We start from the raw sequence: 6031 nt of genomic DNA, 5'->3' as shown, positions 1-6031 counted from the left end.
GGAAAGATATTGGCCAGCAGGTCCAGCAAAGGCCACCCCACTGGTGGGGGGCCGGAGCACTTGCCCTGTGAAGAGAGGAAGAGGGAGCGGGGCTTGTTCACCCTGAAGGAGAGAGGGCTACTGGGGGACCTCACAGCAGTCCCCCAGCATCATAAGGTCATAAAGAACATGGGTCCAGGCTCTCCACAGTCACGTGTGGTGGGAGGTTGGGCACAAGTTGAAAAGGGAGGTGCAGGCTAGACATAAATAATAGTTTCACACCCAGCAGTGACATAGGTTGCCTGGGGAAGTTGTACATTTTCCTACCTTGGGAGTTTTTCAAGATCCACTGGATAAAGTCCTGAGCAATCTGCTCTGACCCTGCAGGTTGCCTTCCTTTGAGCAGCAGGTAAGACTAAAAACCTCCTGAATTTTCCTATGCTACTAGATCCAGTGGGGAGGACAGATGGCAGAGGTATAATAGCAAGAGTCACATCAGGGAAGTGCCCTGCAATAGTTCCTATGTGTATTTTTTGTTTGCTTGCTTTTTATAAAGTCTGAAGTACAGCTGAACTTAAAATCGTAGTTAAAATAGTCCTGACTCTTTGGAGAGCTGCACAATACAAAATACTGGTATTTTAATAGCACTTCATGTTGGTGTCCTGGAGTCAGAACTCCAGAAGACTCTGGGTCCAGTCTTGGTGTCACTGGTCAGGTCACTCCTTTGTTCTTAATGCTGGGTGGTGGAAAGCCGCCTAGTCTCCACTGGGCTGAGAGCAAAGACATTCTGCCTTGTAAAACTGCCAGTGGCCTAAACATACAGAAATATCTCCCCAAATCATGAGCACCTAGTTAGCAGGTTCAACAACGGGCCAGCCTGTAATTGTTTAGTGCTTCCCTTACTGGCATCAGTGGGAATTTCTGCAGTAGGAACTGCTGCAGGGGACAAATTGATCAGCTAAGAGAGGCTTAAAGATCTGAGTGCTGAGGTTACTGACAGCAGTTTGGGTTTCTTGAATCAAGTAGAGGACTGCCAGATTGCCAGTTAGATTTATTTTACTCGCAGCTGGGTAAGAAGCAGTGTGATTCCCCTTTGAGAAAAAAGTACTTTGCGAGCTCTGATATGTCTTGTTTCTCCTGATCTTAGTGTATTATTTAACCACCAGCTCACATCGCTCTCAACAGCCTGTAGGTGCCATTTCAACAGAGGCCTTAAATACATGGGAGAGTGAGCTGGGATCCAGGTGCTGTGCCACAAGGCAACATCTGCAACTTGCGTATGTGCTCGATTGGCATCTCCATATTACACAATTAAATATTCAATCCTTGGTGAGTTGGCTTTGATCTTTTCCACCACTCTCATCACTAAGATACAATCCTGCAGATGTTTCCAGGGCTTCTGCCTTCCCTTTAAGCTATATTCTCAATAACGGAGAAAGTGCCCTCACTATCTGTCTTTTTCTCAGCACAGCCACTCTTCCTCCAGTGTTCAATAATTCACGAACTTGCAGGAGGTGCACCAAGATGATTTTAGCTACCTTTAACTTTTTTAGACAGAAAGATAATAAAAATGACTTCACAGTAACTAAAGTAAGTTAGTTTATTGGTGAAAGCACTTAAATATTACTTATTAGCTATTCAGGAGGAAGGTTTTACTAAAGGTACAATGCATTTATATGTTAAAGTGCAGCTCAGCTCCTGAAAAATGACTACGTAAATAAGAACTTGTCACATCTTATTTTTGTTGATTTTTTTTTCTTCTCCCTCAAAATTTGTTTTCTGCTGTTAACTCTATTACTGTCATGATTGTAACCATGAAGTAGCTGGATCCTAGTCCCAGTGGAGTTAATTGCCAGTGAGGTACAGTTGTGTGTTACTGCTGATGAGGCAGTGAGCGTTACAGGCACTCATTCAAGACAGAAAGCACAAGTCAGTGTCATCTGTGACACAATCTCTGACACATAAACTTCTTGAATGTGATGTTTAAGATTAAAAATCAGGTTCTGATCCAGTTTTCAAAGTCTGGGGGGAAAAAAGTATAACTGAGAATACTGAGGTAAATCCATGAAATGTTTTAAACTCTTAATTTCCACTAGACTTGAGAGTGTGCCAGTATGTCCAGTGTGGAATCCAGGATCACTTTGGCTCCAATGGCATCCATAGGTCATCTGTATTTCTAGTTTCTTAATATCTGTTTGGCATAGGGGCAGTTAGCACTAATAGACTTAATTCTATCACTATGCAGAGGCAAAACATAGTCTTGGGGAACCAGAGTCAAATCAAGAAAAAGTATAATTGCAGTATTTTTCAAAGCTGGGGTGAAGAAGCAGCTGGGGAGATGTTTCTGGAGTACAAGTCTGACTGCAGACATCTAATTCAAGTTACTAAATGTTTGGTTCCTTTTATCTGTTTTGGATCTGGCTGTTAGCACCTTGGTACTTGTATACGAAGAATACTTGATAACACAATCACAAAAGCAATAAACAGCCTTACCAAGGCATAGACTTAAGGTGACTCCTTCAAGTGGAATCTTACTTTAAAAATGATTTCAATGTCATGTATCATAATTGCATCTAATATTAGAGACTGACTTAATATAACACAATGTCAATGACAATATAAAGGCAATCATGAACAGAGAAGATAACTTAAAACTGTTTGGGGGGATGGAAGGAAGGATTACACTGTAATGAAGACTTCTGTAGAGTTTACAAACCTTTCTGGTGACACTCAGGGGGATTTTTTTTTTTTCTCCTAAATTCTGGACACTTTATTCCTCTTTCCATTTTGATACTGGAATCTGCCTGGAATCTCTCAATGTGATTTAGGGTTTTTTTCCCCTTCCTTGAACTTGTGAATCTATCTACTGCTAAACGGAGAAGTTGCATATGCAGAGTTGGTTAGCAAGTTGAATAGATTACCAGCTGCTGAGAATTAAATACCTACGAAAGGGTTTTTTCTTCCCTGAGCAACACATATTCCCCCATCCCCCAAAAGGATACAGTTTAAAAGGTGTGAAGCTGGACTATTTTGTCTCTATCAGAGTCTGAAGGCAGAATGAAAATGTCACACATCTTCCTAAATGGCTAGGATTCTCTGTCAGATTTTCTATGGATATAGGTTGTACCAGGATGACCTGCTTATACCAACCTAATAGCATGTCTGAAAGTCCCCTTGGCTTGTATGTGCTTCCTTCTTGCATTAGTGCTTGTGAGGAGGCTGTAATTTCAATGAATTGAAATTACATCAGCTGTACTGCATGGTCTCTGGCTTGCCCTGATGTGAATGCCTAGGTACACACAGAGGTGCTGGAGAGGAGCTGCCTTTGGCAGTGGCAATCTTAAATCTGCTTATGCCAACCACACACTAGCATCCTCCATGTGCTTCAGGTTCCACTAGCATATAGAATTATAGATTATCCTGTCTCCTCACCAGAGGAACGGATTTATTTACACCTGGTTTTGTTCAGCTGAAATTCTGTGACAAAACTAGAGATAGTGCCTTACAAAATCCATGTAACCAAAACAAATGAAAAACTTCTGCAGAGGTTAATGCAGTAGCAGATGTGAGAACAGCATGAGGAGTTAGGTTCTGAAACAAAGAAGCTTGCCTGGGCTTTTTCTACTAATTTAAACAACAAACCCAGAGGTTCAGACAGCATCAGTTGTACTCCAGTCTCACTGGTTTGTCGTGAAAGCCAAGTTGCTGGAGCTGAATCTGAGGAAAGCTTTAAAAGCGATCCTACTGGAGTCTAACAACACCTGAATTATCAGGATCTCCTACAAAAGATATGAATTTTGTTTTTGTTTAACTGGGCTGCCCCTGTAATAATACTTTGGATGTCAGCAGTGATAACTATTTCTAATTAGTCCTTTCGCTTCTGGGAGGAAGGAAGGAAGTAATCCATAATACAAAATGAATTCTCATGAGGGACGAAACTGTTTTCCTAAGAAACTGTGTTCCAAGAGCTGCAGAGACTTGCCCCACTGGGACCTGTCTGACACTTTAACAGTAGAGAGTTTAAGTGACCATACAGAATATAAATCAGCTTGTGCTGCTTCAGCATTAGCTGCTGAGCAGGCAGTGCATGGGAAAGTTGACCTGTTTACTCAGGTTGGCTTAAAGCTTGGCTGAAATCACCCAGGTTTTGTTGGATTAAGAGTGGAGGTGGGGAGGGTTCATAATTTGGTTCTATATTGTTAAAAGTCTTGTTTCAAAAGTCTGTCCATGAATGACGATAAAATGCAGAGTGTTGAAGTGTCCTCACTGACTGCTAAGCTCATGGTTTGGGATTTCTGATTGCAAGTTATTTTAGTCAGTAAAGGTAAACTGAAGAATGCAGTTTTTTTCCATTGACCTTTGTGCCTGCTCTTGTGTCCCTGCTTGCACTTGTGGAAAGGCACTGAACTGGTCTAAATGCTCTTCATATCTGATACCTGATAGCCTATAGCTATACTGATGCAGCCTGGTAGAATGAAGGCTGTCTTGCTTTTGTTGCTTTATGAAATACTCCACTTTTATTTTTAGTTTTTCTAGAACCAGCAAATTTCTAAATGCTTCTGACTGGCAGGCAAGATTGCCTGATCCTCATTGCTGCAGTTCTGCTACCGATGCCCAGGGCTGAAGAGAACTTTTAACAGCATGAAAGTCAGGCTGAATATTACTAGGCAGTGGATTTGAGTTTGGATTTTTTCCCTGAGGACTTTGTTTCAGTTTCTTTTGTGTCATTTATTATTTCTAGGCCTGTGAGTAAGTAAAAAATAAGGTTTTGTTGTTCTTTTGATTTTTTTTTTTAAAGAGAAATTATCTCCCTTCTAGTGATTGACATGGTGGACTGTGCTTCCAAGGAGGATGTCTTCAGTTTTCTTTTCTTCAGCATTCTGTTGGACAACTTTGTGGAGGTTCCAAAACCTTCTGTTTCCAGTAAAACAGAGTGGCAACAGCTGCAATCTTAATATCTGGCAATTTTAATAACCCAGTCCAAATTAGAGAAAGTGAAACCCAAAAAATTGTCAGAGAATTAAGGCCATGTCATTTCCCATATTTCACATCATTTGAATGTGAATAATGAAATCCAACAACTCTCACTGCTGATATATCAAAAGTGTACATGAACAGGTAAACACTTTAAACAAAAAATACAGTGCCAAAGTATGTCCTCAAATTCCATGGAGTTGTGGTAGGGATTAATTTGCTTCATAATGTTTGAGTACTGGAGGAAAAAGTGGGTTAAAGCTTTCTGCCACAAATTCCAATCAGAGTTGAAGAGTTGAATGGATACTACTAAACATAAATTTAAAAAAAAAACCAAAAACCAAAAAACAACAGAAAAGCCACACCAAACCTGCTTTTACCTACTTAAAGGTTTAAATGAATGGTTTTCATCCATATTTCTCTGTGCAGTGGTTTTGCTTAATGAAAGTTTTACTAGCACAAAAAGATTGGAAAAATGAACTTCTGAGATAGGCACAAGTGTTAAGACGAAACAATTGGTTTTATTAATAACTAAGCATTTGCATGAACTGTGCAAATGTATATAACCACTGAGACAGTGGTGATAGAAGAGCTCTTGTGATTAAACTCAGCTCAAGTATTCTGCAGTAACTGTTAGTGCAACTACAGAGTAAAAAGAAATATTGGAGAAATAAGTAGAAAAAAGGAAATTACAGGCTCCTTGTAGATACATTTTTGAGAGCAAAAATTAAAGGTAATTTGTACATATGAATTATTCACTGTGAATTACTCAAAAGATTTGGCCCACTATAATGAACTAAGATGAAGAACTGATATACTGCTATAAAACATGTGCTCTCATTTGTAACCTATTTCAATCACAATGGAAGTATTTTGAATTTTTTCTAAATGTGTCAATTATGAAATCTATGTCCAGTTGCTTGATGCTCAGAGAACAATGGGAAACCTTGATGATTAAGCTATTTTATGAGTACAGTACAATTCAGCAAGACAGTGGCAACAAGCTTTAGTTTCTAGCCTGGTGCTGTGATAAATAAAGTGCAATCTTCTGTATTGCTCATCTCCTACAGATTCCTTT

The sequence above is a fragment of the Manacus candei genome, unplaced genomic scaffold, assembly GCF_025592945.1.
Source record: "Manacus candei isolate 608988 ecotype Guabito, Panama unplaced genomic scaffold, ASM2559294v1 h1tg000014l, whole genome shotgun sequence".
NCBI classification, from domain to species: domain Eukaryota; kingdom Metazoa; phylum Chordata; class Aves; order Passeriformes; family Pipridae; genus Manacus; species Manacus candei.
This window is presented reverse-complemented; position numbering follows the sequence as displayed.